The sequence below is a fragment of the Mobula birostris genome, chromosome 6 (genome assembly GCF_030028105.1).
Source record: "Mobula birostris isolate sMobBir1 chromosome 6, sMobBir1.hap1, whole genome shotgun sequence".
In the NCBI taxonomy this organism is placed as follows: domain Eukaryota; kingdom Metazoa; phylum Chordata; class Chondrichthyes; order Myliobatiformes; family Myliobatidae; genus Mobula; species Mobula birostris.
In genome coordinates, this window is record NC_092375.1 from 134,312,799 (window position 1) to 134,334,409 (window position 21,611).

Here is a 21,611-nt window from a genome sequence, read left to right on the forward strand (position 1 = left end):
GATATTGGATCCATGTAGCATTTTTGCTTTGATCTATAATGTGGCCATGTTACATAAGAAAGATTGTAATGAGTAGCTTGGTTATAAACTTATTTTTTAATTCCCACTCTTTTCACTAATTATAGGATTAATAAATGCCAGAAGTAGCTTTTTGCTGGTTGCTCATCCAGCCCTATCAACTTAGTAACTTTATGATGTTCTAATAAATCAGCTTCGGAATTCTGTTTTCACTTAATTGGCTCGTGACCACTGATTCATTTATGAACTAGTGTGTTCATCAGGGAAAATTAATTGTAGTTAAGGCCAATGTTATTTATTCTTGGCTAGCTATCTCTTTGTTACTAAACTCCAAATCATTGCCCTCTCTCAACCTGTTCTTCTGTTCTGGTTGGAGCTCTTCATATGAAATGGAAATTTAAAAAAAATTACAGATGCTGGAAATATGAAAAATAATAGAAAGTGGTAGAAAAATTAAACGGGTCCAGCAGTATCTTTTGAGAGATGCAGTTAATGTTTCAGGTTGAAAAAGGTGCAAAAAAATGAGTTTCAAGTCGGGGGGGGGGGGTGTGAAATCTATGATCTTGGGTATTTTCAGAAGAATAAGGGTAGAATTTCTGCCGGAATCCTGATGGGATGAATTGTAACTGGAGACATTTAGTAAGAAATGAGATATGGTTGTGGAACTGAGTTTTAGTCAACACCTTATCAAAGACCAGAAAGAAAACAGGCCATTGAGTGTGAACAAGGCAACTTGTTCTATCTGCAAAGACATGAGATTCTGCAGATGCTGGAAATCTTGAGCAATCTCATGTCCTGATGAAAGGACTTGACCTGAAATGTTGACTGTTTATTTCTCTCCATAGATGCTGCTTGTCTTGCTAAGTTCCTCCAGCCTTTTGTGTGTGTTCTTTCTGCAACTTAAAATTGACTTGTTTTCTCACTTTCCATGTTGATTCTGGACCAGATTATTTTGTGGTGTTGGTTTTTATCTTTTTTAAAATATTTTTTTAATTTGAACATACTAATATAAGCTGGAAAAATGACTGTGGAATCAAGTTTGATTTATTAAATGTTATTCTATGTCTCTGAGTTAAGATGATTGAGATTTAAAATTTGCTTCATGATCAAAGTGCAACAAAAATCTGTTCAACCTGATCAACAATGAGCAGGTTTAAAAGTGGGCAAATTCAAGGTATTTGCTAACATTCTTTATTACAGACTTAATTTTCTGTCGAGTGTTAATTTTTAACACATTTATTGTTTCACTCTTACCCTTTTTGTAAACATCAGAGCAACTTAGACAATTTTACAATATGAGGGAGTCGTGCCTGCATGAAGAAAATGAGGAAGATTACATGAGGAATTTGCATTGTTGGGATCTTTGTAATGTTCAGTGTAGAAATGTGGTCTTGTGCAAGGGTCCCCAACCTTTTTTCACCACGGACCAGTTTAACATTGACAGTATTCTTGCGGACCAGGGTGGTGGGGTGGGTAGGGTTGCCAACTTTCTCACTGTGTTTACCCCGAGAAAGACTACTGTGACCATGAAGCCTTGCGCGGGCATCTGTGTGCACATGCGTGTACGTGCTGATTTTTTTCTATAAATCGGTTTTGGCAATTCTGTTCAGTGAAACTACACTGTACACACATTATTTCTACTTTATATAGGCTGTGCATTTATCTTATCGTTCCTGCTTTTACTGTATGTTAGTGTTACTTTAGGTTTTATGGGTTATTTGGTATGATTTGGTAGGTTATTTTCTGAGTCTGGGAATGCTCAAAAATTTTTCCCATATAAATTAATGGTTATTGCTTCTTCGCTTTACTCCATTTCGGCACGAAAGGTTTCATAGAAACGCTCTACCTTAGCGGGGGAAATACAGGACACGGGCGGTCCCGTATGGGACAAACCAATTTAGCCCAATATACGGGATGTCCCGGCTAATATGGGACAGTTGGCAACCCTAGTGGGGGGGGGGGTGTTAATCACGACTGGAATATAGGTGATAAGTCAACTATAAGTCACTTATAAGTGACTAATACACTCAAGTTCATTTCTAAAAGGGTTTATCTAACGAATTTAATATTAAACACAGCGCATATTTTCCTCGCATGAATATAGCGATAAGTCAATTATAAGTCACTTATAAGTCAATAGCATCATAACATTTTAAGTAACGTTTGGATATTAAACACACCGCATATTTTCCACGTATGAACATATAAAATTGTTGGAACACACCAATATCACTGAATCAATGGGAGCCCTGGGCTTGTTTCCCTGCAACAAGACGGTCCCATCGGGGGGTGATGGGCGACAGCGAAGGAGGTTCCTTATGTCCAGTCTATTCCGCAATTTAGTTTTCGTTGCATTCATTGCAGAAAACCCCGCTTCACAGAGATATGTTGGAAATGGAAGCTGCGTTTTCAGTGCTTTCGTGGCTATCTCAGGATATTTAGCCTTGACTTTGATCCAGAATGCCGGCAGAGATGTTATGTCAAACATACTTTTCAGCCCGCCGTAATTTGCAAGCTTGAGGAGTTCATCTTCTTCCCGTGCTGACATGGATGACGTGTGCGTAATTACCTCACGTGCGTTCAAGTTCAACAGTGTGTGACAGGGAATGAGGAAAGGTACAGCTGACTCATATCGTTTCATATCGCCAAATCATATCGTTTCCTCACAGCCCGGTAGCACATGCTTTGCGGCCCGGTGGTTGGGGCCCACTGGCCTTATGGACCACCTTATCCAGGTGACTGTGATGCCTAACTGTACTAAGCTCATTTGGCAATATTAAATCCATATCAGTCTACTCATTTCCCATCTAAGTGGCTACCAAAATGCCTTTTAAACATAGTTATTGTAGAAAGCTCAACACTTCCTCTGACTGCTTGTTCCAGATAATCAACACTCCCTGTGTGTAAAACTTGCAGCTTAGAACTCCATTAGACATAGGAGCCAAGCCGAGCTTGTTCTATCGTGACTGTTCTGCTATTCCATCATGGCTGATTTATTATACCTCTCAACTCCATTCTCCTGCTTTCTCTACATAACCTTTAAGAATTTGACCAATGAAGAACCTATCAATCTTTGCTTCATAGTAGGATGTTAGTCCTTCCAAGGCCTCAGAAAGCGTTTTCTCCCGGTGTTAAAATCAGTGCTTTGGGCAGTGATGCATAAATCATCAGCATATATAAGACGGCGTGTGACATCATCTATAGGTTGGTCATTCGTGTAGATGTTGTACAGAACGGTGCAAGCACAGTTCCCTGAGGAAGACCATTCTTCTGAATATGTCACCTGCTGCACTTCCAACCTAGTTCAACATAGACCTGGCGATTCTGAAGCATGCTTTCTAACAGTTCTGTTAAGTGAATATCTTTTGTCATCTCTAGGATCTTGCAGAGGAGACATCTATGGTTCACTGTATCATAAGCTGCTGACAAGTCTACAAAAACAGCACCTGTTACCATCCTTTGCTCAAAACCATCTTCGATATATTGTGTGAGGTTGAGCAGTTGGCTTGTTGTTGATTTGCCGGGACGGAAACCTGAGGCCTGAGCTTTCTGAGGCTTTGGAGGGACTAACATCCTACTATAAAGAAAACCACCTCCACGCAAACCCATCAAAGAAGCAAGTTGGTGCATTCTACCTCAGGAACCGTGAAGCCAAACGACATCTTAAAGCAACCTAGAGTGGAGCACCACTGACGCATTGCGAGCACCCTATCTACTTAGGAGTCACCCTTGACAGATGCCCCCCTTTCAAGAACCACATCAATAAGACAAAGGCAAAAGTGAGCGCACTAAACAATATCCTGAATAACACAAAATGGGGAGCAAGCTCGAAAACATTGCGAGCCAGTGCACTTGCTCTTTTCTATTCCACTGCCGAATACGCCTGCCCTGCATGGGAAAGATCTACTCATGCTAAGAAGATGGATGCCGTTCTGAATGCAAGCTGCCGACTTATCACAGGTTGTTTAAAACCAACAAACACCAACAGCCTATATATCCAGGCGGGTATCGCTCCCCCTGATATAAGAAGAACGGTAGCCAGCAAGAAAGAACGACTCCGTCAAACATCAGATGAGAGGCACCCTCTACATGGTCATACACCTACACCCAGCCGCCTAAAGTCAAGGAAGAGTTTCATGAACAGTGTTGTTCCATTACAATCAACCCCATCTGAAGCCTGCATCACCTTGTGGAAAGACCGGTTCGCCAGTCTCAAACAACCCCCAACGATCGAAATTCCACTGGATGAAAGCCTTCCCCCAGGAGCTAATTGCAACTGGACAACCTGGAAGTGCCTTAACAGACTTAGGACTGGTGTAGGTCATTCAAAGGTGTCACTAAGCAAATGGGGATATACAACCAGCCCAACAATTTGTGAATGTGGAACTGAGCCACAAACTATGCAACATCTCCTGCAATGCCCATCGCTAGAGGAACCCTGTACTATTGCAGATCTTGCCGAATTCAACAGCAAGGCGCAAAAATGTGTCTAGTTCTGGCTGGGCCATGTATAGACTGTCCGTGGACACCATAAGAAGAAGAAGAATCTTTGCTTGAAATATACTCAACAGCCATCCGTGGCAATGAATTCCACAGGTTCACCACCCTCTGGCTAAAAAGAATTTCTCCTTATCTCTGTTGTAAATGGATGTCCGTCTATTGTGAGGCTATGCCTTCTGGTTGGAGACTCACCCATGACAGGAAATATCCTCTCCACATCCACTTGATGTAGGCCTTTCAATATTTGGTTACTATCAATGAAATCCACCGCCCCCCCTCCCCCATTCTTCTAAACTCCAGCCATCAAAGGCTTCTCATATGTTAACTCTTTTATTCACAGAACCATTGTCATGAACCTCCTCCCACCCCACCTTCCCTGAACACCCCAACCCCCTCTCTGGCACCACCAACTTTCTTACCCCCTCTGACCCCCCAGCTCTAATCCTTGCTGTATCTGCACCATTCCTTCCAACCTTCCCCTCTCTGAGGCAGAATGTTCTGTCCCCAACAAGGACCTTACCTTTGTCCTCCTTCATGTGCACCTCTGTGAGTCCTGCACTCATCACAACGTCGAGCTCTTCTTCTATTGCATCCGTCTCCGAGCCCAGTTCTTTGGGAAGAATTCCACACCCCACACTGATGACCTCTTCTCCTGTCTCCAACCCCCTTCTTGGACACCTTGCTCTGGTTCCTGCCTCCTCTGGATCTTCTCATCTAGAATTGCTGACGACATCAATATCCACTCTATCTAGGCCTTTCAATATTCGATAGGTTTCAATTTGATTCCCCCTCATTCTCCTAAGGCCCAGAGCCATCAAATGCTTCTCATATGTTAAGCCTTTTATTCCCAGAGTCATTCTCGTGAACCTCCTCTGGGCCCTCTGCATGACCAGATCATTTTTTCCTAGGGAAGGGGCAAAAAAATGCTGTCAATAATCCAAATATAACCTGACCAATATCTTATAAAGCCACAGCATCACATCCTTCTTATATTCTAGTCCTCTTAAAATGAATGCCAACATTGCATTTGTCTTCCTTACATTGACTCAACTTGCATGTTAACCTTTAGGAAATCCTGCACAAGGGCTCCTAAGTCCCTTTGCACTGCTGATTTTTGACTACTGAACAAGCAGTCCCAATACCTACCCCTGTGGAACACCACTAGTCACCAGCAGCCAGCCAGAATTGTCCTCATTTATTACCACTCTATGCCTCCCGCCAGTCAACCAGTCTTCTATTTTTGCTAGTAATACCATGATCTTTTAGCTTGTTAAGCAGCCTTAAGGCCATCTGAAAATCTAAGTAAAGGATATCCACCGACTCTCCTTTGTCTATCCTGCCTGTTATTTCCTCAAAGAATTCCAACAGACTTGTCAGACAATATTTCCCCTTAAGAAAACCATGCTGACTTTGGCCTGCTTTTTCATATGACTTCTTGTACCCCAAAACCTTATCCTTAATAATGGACTCTAATATTTTCCCAACCACTGAAGTCAGGCTAACTGGCCTATAATTTCCTTTCTTCTGTCGGTCTCCCTTCGTAAAGGGAGAACCCCAACCCTCTCTCCTCTGGAACCACCAACTCTCTTCCCACTCCCCCTGGATCCCGGATGTAATCCTTGCCAAGTCTACACCGTTGTCTTCAACCTTCCCTTTCTGAGGCACAATGTTCTGTACTCAGCAAGGGGCTTGTTTATGCCCCACTTTGCTCAGACCTCAGTGAGCCCAGCGCTCATCACAATGCTGCACTCTTCCTCTGTCTTTGAGTGCACTTCTTGGGCAAGAGTTCCACACCCCACACTGATGACCCCTTCTTCCATCTCTAACTGTGCTCCACTTCTTGGACCTCCTGTTCTGGTTCTCTGGCTGCTCTGGATCTTTTCATCTCGAAATGTCGACAAGACATCAATTGTCTCCAGTTCAACACTCCTCTCTCCTCCTTGAAGTTTACCCCTCTGAACGCACTGCCCTTCTTTCTTTCCGAACCAATCCCAACCTTGCCATCAAACTTGCAGACAAGGGGTGCTGTGGCATGGTAGTGGGGTGCACTGACCTCTACCTTGCTGAGGCCAGACAGCTCATTGTGCCTATCCCTTGAAGGGGATTTCACTCTGGGCCATCAGAAAACTAACTCTGGCATCATCACTGACCTCATCAACTCTGGAGAGCTCCATCCACTACCACCAAACTTGTACCCCACATTGCTCACTTCTACCTCCTACCCAGGATCCACAAACCTGACTGTCCGGATAGGCCTGTTGTCTCTGACCACTCTTGCCCCACTGAACTCATGTCTTCATACCTTGACTTCATTCTATCTCCCTTGGTTTAGTCCTTTCCCACCCATATCTGCAACACTTCTCATGCTCTGGATCTCCTCAGTATATTTCAATTCCCTAGCAGTGACCACCTAAATTTCACCATGGATGTTCAGTCCCTATTCACTTCTATCACCCACCAAGAAGGCTTCAAAGCGCTCTGCTTCTTTCTTAATAAAAGAACCAGCCAGTTCCTCTCCATCATTATCCTCTTATATCTGGCAAAATTGGTCGTCACCCTCAACAATCCAGACTCGAAGGGTAGTCATAGGCACCCGCTCGGTCCACAGCTATGCCTGTCTCTTCATTGGCTCTAGAATAGTCCATGTTCTCCCCAACTCTTACAATGCTACATTGATGGCTGCTTTATGCAGCTATGCTGAGCTCATCAATTTCATCAACTTTGCTTTTAACTTCCACCCTCCCCTTAAATTCACTTGGTCCATTTCTGACACTTCCCTTCCCTTTCTTGATCTCTGTCTCCATCTCTGAAGACAAACTGTCAACTGACATCTTTTATAAACCTACTAATTTCCTCAGTTACCTTGACTATACCTCTTCCCACCCTATCTCCTGTTTAAAACAAAAATGCTATTCCCTGTTTTCAGTTCCTTCGTCTCCGCTGCATCTCTTCCCATGATGCACCTTTCTTTTCCAGGACATCAGAGATGTTGTCCTCCTTCAAAGAACAGAGTACCTTTTCTTCCACCTTTGATGCTGCCCTCACCTGCATCTCCTCCATTTCCCCAACCTTTGCACTCACCCCATCTTCCCACCACCCTCCTCTTGTTCATACCTACTACCTCATGAACCTCCGCATCTAACACGCTGTCCTCTGCAACTTCCAACATCTCCACTAAATGCATCATTTACTCCCCCGCCCCCCCCCCACACTTTCTGCAGGGATCGCTCCCTTCATGATTCTGTTTTCCATTTGTTACTCCCTCCCCCCATTTATCCCTGTAAGTGGCCGAAGTGCTACACCTGCCTATTTGCCTCCTCCCTGACCTCCATTCAGATCCCCAGTCTTTCAGGTGAGGCAACACTTCACCTACAAATCTACTGGGGTTGTCTATTGTGTCCGATGTTCCTGATACACCCTCCTCTACATGGCTGAGACCTATTATCCTTGGGGATTGCTTCATTGAGCACTTCTGCTCCATCTGTCAAAAGTGGAACTTCCTGGTGATCAAACATTTTAATTTTGATTCCCATTCTTGTCCTGACATGTCGGTCCATGGCGTCCTCCTGTGCCAAGATGAGGCCACCCTCAGGGTGGAGAAGTAACACCTTGTATTCTGTCTGGGTAGCCTTCAGCTTGATGGCATGATCATCATTTTCTCTCGGTTTAAAAAAATTGCCCTCTCTGTCCCCTCTTCTCCTATTGCCCACTCTGACCTCTTACCTCTTCTCACCTGGCTATCACTTCCCCTGGGCCAGCTCCTCCTTCCCTTTCTCTAATAGTCCACTCTCCTCTCTTATCAGATTCTTCCTTCTCCAGCCCTTTACTTTCCCTACCCACCTAACTTCAGCTATCACCTTCTAGCTATCCTCTTTCCCCCTCCCCCACCTTTTTATTCTACCATCTTCCCCCTTCCTTTTCAGTCCTGATGAAGGGTCTCAGCCCAAAACCTCGGCTATTTATTCATTTCTATGAATGCTGCCTGACCTGCCGAGTTCCTTCTGCATTTTGTGTGTGTTGCAAGCTAATTGCTGTTTCATCAGCTTATGTGCAAGGGATCTAAAATTTAATACCTGTATATTTTTTTCTCATTGGTAGGAAGTATTACTTAGCTGATAATTGATACATGTTTTACAAAGCTTGCTTGCAAACTATTTATGTGCATTCAGTTGGTGAACAGCAATGTATGATTTTCCTCAACAGTATTGTGTGATGCCATAAATAGAAATCTTCCTTCAGTGTCATATACTGCATACTGTATTTGGCTTTAGCACAGTTATGAGTTTGATAAAGTAGCTAAGTTGAATAGATACGAGATGTTACAGTTGTAATACAGCTACCTATGCACTGCTTCATTATTGAAGCTACTGCACTACAGTTCATTAAGATTGGCAGGATTTCCAATTTTACTTTATTGAAATATAATCTGTCTAGAGCAGTTATATTTGAATACATTTAATATCACCTCAATGTATTCCTTGTGATCAAATTTCCAGGTAGACTTCATAGAAATATTTTGTGGCCTCAACTGAGAAATATCTGAACTTTTTTTTAATCGGATGTGTTGCAAATATGAGATTACAGTCAGCTATGTTTATTTCAAGTTACATTTGGAAAATCATGATATTAATAATTGTTTTTAGTACTAGTTCTTTCAGATTTGATTTTGTCAGGTGCCCTATTGCATTAATTTGTTTGTCTTTAAAGCAGATAGGTTAGTGTCATTTTTTTGTGAAGTGGTAACTGGATTTTGCTGCATTTTTACCATCCCACAACGTCTTTCAGAAGTCTAATTGTGGATTTCTAGGCATCACATTATTTTTCCTAAGATATCATTAAATAAAAACAAAGATGCTGGAAATGCTGACGAGCTCAGACAGCATCTGTGTAAGGAGAAAGGGTTAAAACTCTGGGTCTGTTGTGTGAAATCAAGTTCACATGTGGCAGGACAAAACAGACACACAGTAGTGACAAAACATAAACACAGTGGTGAATACTTATTTAGTGTGTACCTGGACCCTCCTTACTGTAGCACACCCGTAGTGTTTACAGTTTCCATGGCACCTTTGACTACCTGGAGCAAAGAGAGGTTATGTGGTTACTGTATACTGGATTTTAACAACACCGGCGCTGTGACGTTATCAGCTTAGTTACAGATAGTGGGAGGGGCTGCAGTGCTCTTTTCATGGCTTAATCCCCACCTCCTATGGGAGAGTGGCTTTCGATGAGCCGTAAGTTAGACACCGCAATAGGTTTCTCAAATTCTGGGAGAGCGAGAAACATTGGTGAATCTAGCAGAGAAGGTGATGGGATGTTGAATGAACTAAGGGAATATCTTTGATAGGATGAGATTGGTATAGCTAATGGACAGTTAAAATCAGATTAATCCTTTGTTTTTCTTGGTAACTTGTTGCTAATGCAGAGACTTGCCCAGCAGGCAAAATTATACAAAATAAGACAGAAATACTGAGCCAGAATGACAGTAGGCAAAAAGTGGTGAGTTCTGATACAAATAGAAATAGTGAGTTTGATAAAGTTGAAGAATTTGACATTGAGTCCTACTGATTGAAGATTAGGTATTGTTTCTTGGTCTTGCATGAGACCACAGGCAAAAGGCCAGAGTGGAAATGGATTGTTGAATTAAAGTGACAGGAAGGAGAAAGCTCAGGGTTGCTCCTGCAGGCACTGGATTGGAAGAAGTGCTGGGGAATTACTGCTTCTCTTGGAGAAACTGTTTTGGTCCATGGATGGTAGTGAGGGAAGGGTTGAAAGGACAGATTTTGCACCTCCTGCAGTTGTGTGTGCAAATGCCATATGACAGGAAGTGGTAGGTGAGCATGCAAGAGAGCCAGGAAGCAGCAAAGAGAGCGATCTCTTCACTCCGATGAAAGGGGAAGGAGCTGTATTTCTAGTGGTGGTGTCTCGCTAGAACTGAGGAAGTTTTGAAGGTTGATCTGCTGAATGTGGAGGTAGGTGGAGCTCTGTATTTGTACAGTTCAGGAGGAGAAAGAGTGAGAGAAGTGTGAGAAATAAATAAGATAGGATCAAGGGCAGTGCTCACTATAGTAAGGAGACAGGAAGAAGCAAGAGATTTGACAGGCACTTGTGCAGAATTCTCATCAGGACAAATGTGACATGTAGAGGAACTGAGAGAATGAAAGAGATGCAGGGTATATGTGGAGTCAGTAAGCTTGCAGTGGAAGTTGGTGGCTAGTATATCCCTTACAGTGGAGGTGGAAAAGATCCAGAAAGGGAAATAACAAGCCAAAGATGGCCTATTTGAAGATATGAACGGGGTGGAAATTGGCAGCAAAAGGAATGAAATTCCCAAGATCTGAATGAGTGCAGGAAGTAATACCGATACAGTTCTCAATGCACTGGAGAAAGAAATAGAGAGTAGGCCTGAGTAGATTTGAAACAAAGACTGTTCCATGTATCTCATGAAGAGAGGAGCATAGTTTGGACTCATTTCAGGACTCACACTAATTTGACCATTTTCTTTGGTGGAATAATAACAGTGAACCCTCAGACATTTTAGATTGGGATTGGGTAAGAGGCAAGCAGCCTCAATGCCTAGAAGTTAGGGATGTGGCTGAGTGCATGATCGACTCCAGTTTTTGCTGATTTTTCTGGTTAAAGTACTGAGGAAGATTGAAACATCAAGGGAAGAGTGGAAGATGAATGAGTGTTCAGTACTGCCTACCGGTCTCCCATTCACTGCTGCTGGAGGAAGGTGTCTGTGTGTGATGGTCTCTCATTTGCTGCTCCCGAGGAAAAGCCCCTGCGTTGGAATGGTCTCTCTCCCTTGATGCTGTCAGACAATGATACTGAAGTTCTGGGTCTGAGGTTTATGATTTGGACTGTAGTTTGATGCACTCTTTTCAGTTTTATGTTTTTATATTCTGTATTTTTGCTCATTTTTTCTTGCCATTTGTGTTATTTGTCTATTTTGCACATGGGAGGTTTGATGTTCTTGTTGCCATTTGTGGGAGTATTTTTCTGCACATGGTTTTGAAATTTGATGTTTTTCTTTTAAATGACCTCTCTGGTTTTCTTTGTTGCATGGCTGCCTGGAGAGGACAAATCTCAGTTGTCTACTGCACACATACTTTGATAATTTGTGTACCTTGAACCTTGATGTAGGATTGTATAGCCATGGTGAAGATCAAGTTATTAGGACCAGCAAATTGGAAAATATTGAAATTGGCAGAGGGCATCCTAAGTGTTACAAAACTGAACTTAGTTTGCGAAACTACTATTGCTCCACCCTCATCAGCAAGTTTGATAATGGGAGAAGTGCCTGCAGAACAGGATAAGCTTTCTTGAACAAAGAAGTACACACGGTGGAGGTGGCAAATGGTTTCAACACGTTGGCCTTAATTTTCTTAAAGTGCTTTTTGCTAAGGTCATAATGCAACATTTCCATTCATTTCTTTTCTCTAAAGTTGTTACTGTATCATAATTCTCACTGTTCAGTCATTTACAATATATTTATAATGTCTAGCAATTTTCTAGTAATCCTTTCACATTCTCCTTCCACTTGTACTGAAGAATAAAGTCTTGAAATTTAACGTTTTTGTTTGCAATCTTCATACAGTAAATTTCTCAAAGCTCAAAAGAGGCACCACAGTACAAAATCCAATGTAAAGATAAGCAAACTGACATTGGCATACTCTCCCATCAATATGACCAGCCTTTGAGGCCCTGATTACTCTCAGTTGGTCATGTTGTTGGCAAATTTGACAGGGGACTCACAAAACACACACACAATTTGGAACTCTATCATGAGAAAAGATGACCAGATAGAGGAAATATTTAAAGCAGGGGTCCCCAACCTTTTTTGCACCGTGGACCTGTTTAATATTGACAATATTCTTGTGGACCTGCGGACCGGGCGCGGGGGGCGGGGGGTAGTGGTGTTAAAGTAGGGTTAAGCTTACCTCAACATGTCTTTTACAGTTAGGGTTGCCAACTTTCTTACTCCCAAATAAGGGACAAAAGTAGCAGTCAAATCCCGGGACACTTTACCCCAAGAAAGATTACCATGACCATGAAGCCTTGCGCGGGCACCTGTGTGTGCATGCGTGACGTGCACGTGATGTGTGCATGTGCGTAAGAGCCGAATTTTTTCCCCAGACATCGGTTTTGCCTTCATCTTCCCGACTATACTGTACATACATTATTTCTACTTTATATAGGCTATGTATTTATCATATCATTCCTGCTTTTACTACATTTTAGTGTTATTTTAGGTTTTATGTGTTATTTGGTAGGTTATTTTTTGGGTCTGGGAACGCTCAAATAAATTAATGCTAATTGCTTCTTTGCTTCACTCCGTTTTGGCACGGAAGGTTTCATAGGAACGCTCTACCTTAGCGGGGGAAATACGGGACATGGGCGGTCCCGTATGGGACAGACCAATTTCGCCCAATATATGGGATGTCCTGGCAAATACGGGACAGTTGGCAACCCTGTGTTCAAGTTCAAGTGTGTGACAGGGAATGAGGAAAGGTGCAGCTGACTCGTATCGTTTCCTCACGGCCCAGTAGCACATGCTTTGCGGCCCGGTACCGGTCTGCGGCCAGGTTGTTGGGGACCACTGATTTAAAGGATATTCTCAATTATTTAAATATATTTGTTCTTGGATTACTTTTTTTTTCCAAGCTAGTTTTATTTAAATCTGTGTACAGTGACACTTTAGCTTCTAAGCAAGGGCCAGATTTCATTTTATGATTTGATATTAAAGGGTTGTTTTCATAAAATAATGTATATTGGCGATTCTTTTGAAATTATCATATCTTTATTGTAGAATAGTATAAATTTAAACACTATCACTCAACTTTTTTTTACATATTCATATTTTTATGCAATTATAAATAGAGTAATTTCAGATTATTTTGAACTTAATATCTCAAACTTTTTTTGATTTTTAAGAAAGTGCTAAAGTTAGCATTACAATATGATTCATGTTCTCAAGGCTTGTGAAGTGAAAATGAACCTTTATTTTCTCACCTGGATTAATACTCAGCTTCTCAAGATTGAAATAGAAGCAAAGAGCCATGTGAGCTTCCAAGGTGTTTTGAAGTGTAGTTTTATCTGAAACTGATTCTTTTCATGACTATTCACTTGTTAATTTTTATGTTTGCATGCACGGATTCAAATCCCATCCTTGTCAAAATCTTATGTATGCATGGAGCAGAATGATAATGGAGTAGTATAATTAAATGTTCTTACTGAGTCATGTTTGTAATGGTACACACTGGGAAACTTGCAGTGTGGGAGCAAAGAACTGGGCCCACCAGGATGAAAGATGTGCACGCGAAGTGCCTGCTGCATGTCGGAGGCCCGGTTGATGCACTGTGCGATAGATTGGCTGTATGCACATTTGTCATGTTCTCACAATCGATTTGATATGCTATGTTGTCTATTTAAAAGAAGACCATGCAGCAAATGAGGAATTTTGTGTACAAGAGCCAGAAGGTAGCTAGATTTATTTTGCATATATAACTGCAGTGAAAGCTTTCTAAAGATCATACAGCGTAAGGTTGTGAAAGTAATGCTAATCCTCTAAGGCCCTGGATACCATGCCTTAGAAATATGAAACATGTAGTCATTGTTTACAGTGGGATTTACGAGCTTAAGTGAGAAAGACCTGTAATGGTGTGAAGAAATAGTTTTCAGACATAAATCTGGTTAAGATGCCATTCAAGATTAAATCCATTTGTGCTATGTAACTTTAAACTAAACACTTCCCAGTAAAGTATGATATTCAATAAGAGCAATTTGTACCAGTGACAGCACTTCAGATGTACTTGTGTGGCTCTATAAACACAAGTTGCTTTATAAATCAATGTCTTTCTTTTGGTGTTGTGCATCATGTGGCCCTAGTAAAATCAATCTTTGGAGAGAATACGAATTTAGGAGCTGGAATGAAAATTTTGAGGACTGTTGATTCTGCATGATTAAAAGAACTGAGAAATGGAAGATCTTTGGCTTTGGCAAGCTCTTAATGTTGAGCTACTTTGTGTTCATGTTGAGTAGGTCAGGCGGCATATGCAGAGAATATAGTGAGTATTTCAGGGCCACGAGTTTTCATCAGAACTGAGCAAAATTAGAAGCATAATTTAAGTGTAAAATTGAAGTGAAAGGATGAAGAATAGAGTGGATAAAAGAGGTTGGCGGTGATAGTCATATTTATCTCCACCTGTCACACACACACCTTCCCTTTATTCTGCCTGCCAATCCCAACACTTCTCTAGAACTTAAAGTTTATTGTAGTTTTAACATTTTTCATTTCTAATGAAATGTTATTGAAATTAAATATTAACTCGGCTTTCATTTCATAGATGCTGCCTGATCTCCTGAATCTCTGCAGCATTTTATGTTTTATTTCTGATTTCTCGCATCAACATTTATTTTGCTTTTGCAATAATTTCCTTTGTTATTCCCTTCTGGAACCCAAGGAAAATTAAAATTCTATTGCATAAGGTGCTGAACACTTATTATAAAAGTGAAAGAAATAATGTAATTGAGTGTGTGATGCTATTTTCACATTCTTAGTGTCTTCTACTGGGTATCAGTTGAAAGAAACAGAGGCATTAATTTCTGAAGCAAATTGTGATCCCTTGTGAAAGAATTTTTCACAGCACCTTCAATAATGAATAGACATTCAAATATAATATCCATGGCTTGATAGCTGAATGTGCTTTGGCAAGCATATTTCCAGAAGCTGATTGTTAAGAATTTCATGTGAATAAAATGAGAAATAATAAGCACAGATATTTTCATTATTAAACCATGATAGGTTTATTGGTAAGCATTTTTGTCAATTGCTTTGCAGTTTTGCTTTTTATGTTTACAGCTATATATTATGAGTGTTTTCAATCATTCTTTAGTTAATGTCTCCATATGGTACCAAAGCATTAGGGTTTCGAACATTAGAACAAGAGTTGGAAGTAGGAGCAGGCCATGCGATCACTCAGACCTGCTGATCCATTCAAGATTGCAAGTGGTGATCTGTTTGAGTTCCACTTTTATACACAATCTCCTTGTCCTTTTAATTCCATTTGTGACCCAAAAGTCCATTAATCTTGGTCTTGATTGTTCTCTATAATTAAGCATTTAAGCATCCTAGATAGAAAAATCTCTTCCTGAAATTTTTTTTGTTGTGTGATCAATTCTGGTTTCTCCAGCCTAACGAAGTATTCCTTTGGTATCTATCCCAGTGGTCATTCTGAACCTTACTTTGTAATAAGTATCTCTCATTGTTTTAAATTCCAATTGAGTCCAGGACAATGTTGCTTAATTCAAGTCACAAGATAACACACTCATGACAGAAATTAATCAATTTAGACTCTCTGACACCAACCTCAAGGCAGACATTTCCCATCTCAGACATGGAAACTGCACACACAACCTCAGTTGTGATCCCAACCAAGTTCTACATAATTGCAACATGACATTTGTCTTGTACTCAGCATCTCTCAAATAATGATCTGTTTATAATTTTACCTTAATTGGCATTTAGTTTTTTACCTTCTGCATCTCACGAGGGAAGTCTTAAAGATATGTTTGTTTATTTACAAGATCATCTTTAATTTCTGAATTTTGGCTCATTGGGGTATATTTTTTTGATTTCGTAGTCTGTTTAACAAAAAACTCAGAATGGCTACTACTAGCATTGTCTTGTTGCTCATCATTTTTCAAAAGTTTTCTTATTAAGAAAATGAATAAGATATTTCCTATAAAATATTCCATGTGTCATTTCCTCCCCATCTAATTAGATCTATTTGTAACTCTGCTGATTCTTTCCATCTACCTCATTGCCTACTTTCCCGTCCAACTTTGTATCATGAACATATTCAGATATGAAATTAAAGAGAAGATTGGCTGCTTGTTTGAGAGGTTGTTCGCTGAGCCTGGAGGTTAAGTCATAAAAATTTTGGCACTATTTGATGTGACAGTATCAGTGCGTAATTGAGTATTGTTTCTGCTGAGTGCTTACATTTATATTGATTCGACTTGTTGTTCTGATTGGTTAGCTGTTGTGTTGACCTCTGGTCTGTTCTGGGTCCTGGTCAACTGGATAGCTGAGTGATCTCTGCTGCAGACACCCAAGGAACCAATGGTCACAGCGACCGATAACTAGGGATACGGACCAGTGGAGATCACTTGGCAGAAGTAACATTCAGTTGTGCACTGATGATGTCATCTCGACTGGTGACGAAACATTTGTAATCTAACCTCCAGGCTCTGTGAATGACCTTACAAATGTATTCAGACGTAATACAGTCTTTCACTTAAATTAGTAAGTGTGAATTGGGTAGGCCCAAGTGCTGATTCCTATGACATCCCATCAATTCAGAAGAATAGAAACAATTTTTTAAAGTATAAAATACTGGTACAAGCCTTTCCTTGATTTACCAAAAATTTCCAAGTCAGAAGTATTCTTCATGGAAGAGATGCTGTCAAAAAGCCATTCCTCCAAAGTGGAAACAAAACCAAATGACTCACCGATGCAGAAAAATACAAAGACTTGGGTGCTGAACAATGACAGCATGTGGTCTGGACTGGCGAGTCAAAATTTGAAATTTTTGGCTCAAATGGGAGGCAGTTTGTACGTAGAAGAGCTGGATAATGCTACATGGATGAGTGTCTGCAGCCAATACTGAAGCACAGTGGAGGTTTCATGCAGACTTGGGGCTGCATTTTTGCAAATGGCGGTGTCGATCTGGATAGAACTAATGGATTTCTCAATGCCGAGAAGTGTAAGCAGACTTGCATCCATCGCATAATACCATCAGGGAGGCATCTGATGGGTCCCAGCTTCATTCTGCAGCAGGACGATGACCCCAAACATATGGCCAAGGCCATAAAGAACTATCTTTAGCGAAAAGTAGAACAAGGAGTTCTGCAGCAGATGGTGTGACCTCCACAGAGCACTGATCTCAACATCATCAAGGCTCTCTGGGATTACCTGGAGAGACTGAAGCAAGGAAGACAGCCAAAATCTGCTGAAGAACTGTGGCAAGATGCTTGGAACAACCTACCAGCCGATTTTCTTGTAAAACTGCATGACAGTGTACCAAAGAGAATTGAGGCAGTTTTAAAGGCAAAGGGTGGTCACACCACATATTAATTTGATTTAGCTTCTTTTTACTGTTCTACTGCTCTTTATTGTTTTTTTTTGATATTTATAAACTTGTCAGTATTTTTTGAAAGCATCTTTGCTTTACAGAATTTTTTTGCATGTGTCTAAGTTTTTTGCACAGTACTATATTTTCAAGGCAATTGAAAATATATTAATTATAATTTGTACAAACTTTATGCTAGGAAGTATTTCAAAATGAATTTTTTTTTAAAGAAGCAACAGAATGTTGGAGGAACTCAACAAGTCACTAAAAATAATATGGAGGTGCTGCCTGATCTGAGTTCCTCTAGCATTTATCATCTATTGCTTAAGATTTCCAATGCCTGTAGAATGTATTATTTTTCTGTCCTTTTAGTGTACTGAGATAATGTAATAATTACTCTGATTCCCTAGTACTTGGCCTTTGCCTCTTTTTGGTGTGCTAAACCAATATTGAGTATTATTCTTGCACCCAGTTGTTTTTCCCATTTTAAAAACAAGTAAAATTAGCTAAAATGTGTGTTTTCAAAAGACAGTAGGCTCGTTTATGCAGAAATGCATTAAAGTGGGAGCTGTGTGATTTGCAGTGTCCTACTTAACATAATTGTCATTTGCCCTGCTTATATACCCTCAGCTCAGAGGCACTTTTCATGTCGGCAGCTAGTAACATAAAATTATGGCTGTCATTATCTCTTCCCTGCTGCCTTTCCCTCCACAGAGCTCCATGTGCAGCGGTTTTCGGATGGTAGAGATTGTAAGTTTCTGCCAGGTGACCTACTGAGGCTGTAAAGTACACATTGTTGAAAAGCATTTTTCTTTATTTGCTCAATTGAATGAAGATAAGTAACACTGGTGTAACAGCTGTTAGCATTGCTGCAGATCGTGCTGTGCCTCACCTATAAACATTTTGAATAGATAACTGCTAGTTATCTGCCACAATCTTACTGAATATGGATCAGACATGAAGGGCCACATGGCATACTACAGCTTTGTATCTTATGAGCATCTGAAGAGCATTCCCTTGTAATGTAACCACATTCTGAACTTTGGAAAGTTTTGAATTGACTGTCCTTTGAAATACACATAAATGCAACAAAAGAGTATGATTTACAATTTGTTGTTCTGGTTGTAGACAAGCTCCAATTTGTATCAATGGGGGAAGAAGTGCATGGTGAGCTAGTGAAGTTAGAAATTGTGTATTTGTTCTGATTTGGATGTTGTTTTAGATTTGGGAGGATATCAAGTTAAAAGAATTACTAAGCAATTATATTTAGCAAAACTTTTAACCAAATGTTAAGCAATGAGTCTTGTGCCATTCCGCTGGTTAGAAACTCTACTTTAACTCTGGCTGGTCTGTGATACTCTGTTCCTGGCACAATCCATGGTTCTGGTGCACTCATTTACACCTCAATCAGCCAGGGGACCGAACTTCCTCAATCTCTTATAATTCAGTTGATCCATCCTAGATAATACACCCTATCCTCATTATAGGCGTCTTCAGACAATGCGAATTCACAGTTATGCGAGGAACCTGTTTCTACCAACTTATATGCATCCAAAACTCTCAGTTATGCGAAGAGCGCTGCTTTCCCACCAATACAGGTCACGTGTGCACGCCTCACAGTCTCACTGTTGGGACGAGAAGCACCGCTTTCCTGCCAATACAAGTCCACTCCTGCCAGTCTCTCATTGGTTTTGGCAATGTATGGATGTGCGATCTTGTGCTCTTAAACTTTTGTTGTTTTTACCTATGGTGTAATGCATTTGTGTTTGAAATATTTAACTATGCCTGCTAAGCATCCGATGTCAAGTCCTGGGCCATCAGCCAAGTGCCAGAGAACCGCTTTAACACTGTAGGATGCTACCCTGTGCAGTTGTGGGCTATGATAGCTGAGTTAGGCATCACACCAAAGCAGGTGTTTAATGCAGACGAGACCGGGCTCTTTTGGAAGCATATGCCGAAATGCATTTACATAAGTAAGGATGACAAAACTGCGTCAGGTTTCAAGGCAGCAAAGGATAGATTGACTTTGCTTATGTGTTCCAATGCTGAGGGAGACTGTAAGATGAAGCCTTTCTTAGTTTACCATTCACTAAACCCCCATGCTCTTAAGGGTTTGAGTAAGAATTGCGTCGCCTCTGATCTGGGCCGACAATTACATGTCGGCGGCACCTAATTAATTAGCATGTTTATTTCGGCTTTTTTCTTAAAGATGTGCTGTGTGCCTCCCGGCTACCTTCGCATTCTCCGCGAATCGGTATCTGTCCGTGGCCTGGGGGTTGGGGTGGTGAGACACTGGGGTGTCACCTGGTCGCCTGTTTCCATTAGAGCAGGCAGCTCATCTTCTCCTATGACTGCCCGCCTCAAAGTCGAAGGTCGAGGTTCATTGTCTGCTGTGGCTGATGTGGAAGGCTTGCTTGACTGCTGAGCTTTGCGTATTTTTCTATCACACAGTTCTCTAATAAGGACTCAAACCATCCTGCAAATATCCCCTAAACCAACGTACCCTTTCAAAATTAAAGTCATACTTTATCATTACTCATTCGGTTTTGATTGTTATCCTTTTTTCTTCCAATTGCATCAGCTCTTCATCTGTCAGTTCTTGGTGATGGGATGCGAAAACCTCTTCAACATCATCTTCGTCAACTTCCATAAGCCAAACTCACGTTGTCCTTACTTCGTTCACCACGATCAAAACGCTTAATTATGTCTCTTTTTACCATAAGTGTAACACCCTTACGAGCTCTTTCAGGCTTTTCTGATACCATAGAACTCATCTTGCAAATGGCTGCTCACAGGCTCGTGTTTAAGCAATGCCGGTGAGAATCCAGGGGAGAGCCGCTGCCTTTTATCGCGCGCTGAATGAAGTGAAAACACCTTCTGAAAGCGAAAATTGGGTACTAATGTAGGTCTTTTGTAACAGTGAGGTTTCGTAAAGCGAATGTTCGAAAAGCGGGGGACACCTGTATTGGGAATGAAAATATTCTGGTCAAGACCTAAAATTTCTTGGAAATTTGGCATTGCATTTTTTACTTAAAAATAAGTAATTTTAATTTATATGAAATCTTGAAAAGTAAATTAAGTATTGATATGCAAATTGGTAATTCATTCCGTTCTCGTTGAGCATGATTTTTACGGGGTTGTAGTCCATCAGACATATGTAAGAATGGGAGCTTCTCCAGAATTGTACTGCTAGACTACTGTTTGCTATTGATGAATCCCAATCATTGATGAATAGATAAAGATCTCTGTGTGTGAGGTGGAGGGAGGGAAAGGGGTTTGTTTTGGTTTTGTCTCGTTTTGTTTTGTTGTTGCTTGCATTGTTCAGTAGAATATTGTGTGTGTAGCCCCCTGGTAAGCCTCAGGCTCGCTCAACTGGCTTTCGGCTAGGTGGAGCAGCCTTCGGCCCAGCCAAACTGGATAATCAAGTTTGTGTACCCCACCCCGTCAAATAACAGACAATACACCATATGCGATTAAATGATTACACTTTATAGATTTTACTGGAACTATGTAATTAATAGAGATAAAATATAAAAGGCACCAAACTTATCAAAGTTCAACCACTTCGTGCATAACAGTTGGAGTTCAAATAACAGAGTTTTCTTTCCTCCATTTGATCCCCTCCAATCCCCTCAACCTGCCGCCTGGGACCAACCACGGTTGTCGACCAGACACTCCACACGAGTCTGTCTTCGTCTCCTTTCCTTGCCAAAGACCCTGGGCCTCAGAGTCCCGCTCAGGGTCGGTCCTGCCGCCCAGCTTACAGCATCGCGTCTCCTCACTCTGTCTCCATCGCGCCTTCTGCGTCAAAACCCCACAAAACAATAGTTTACAGACACACAAGAAAGAATAACATCTATCCCAATTGGTTCATTCCCTCTCTTCTCAATAATATAACCTAAACAGGGAGGGAGGGAGGGAGGGAGGGAGGGAGAGAGAGAGAGAAAAAACTCCTTACAT

General features: G+C 41.1%; 1 protein-coding gene across 3 annotated transcripts in view; it reads left to right on the forward strand.

Annotated features, from left to right (window-relative positions):
* The window catches only part of LOC140199383 (double-stranded RNA-specific editase 1-like), a 340,274-nt gene that overhangs the window by 42,987 nt on the left and 275,676 nt on the right, over window positions 1-21,611 (forward strand). The window contains exon 1 of one of the 3 annotated variants that reach the window (XM_072261376.1): window positions 10,417-10,487. The exons of the other annotated variants lie outside the window; for them this stretch is intronic. The gene's annotated coding sequence lies outside the window, so the exon portion shown is untranslated. Of the gene's footprint in view, window positions 1-10,416; window positions 10,488-21,611 lie in introns of those variants that run through there. 3 annotated transcript variants of the gene reach the window in all.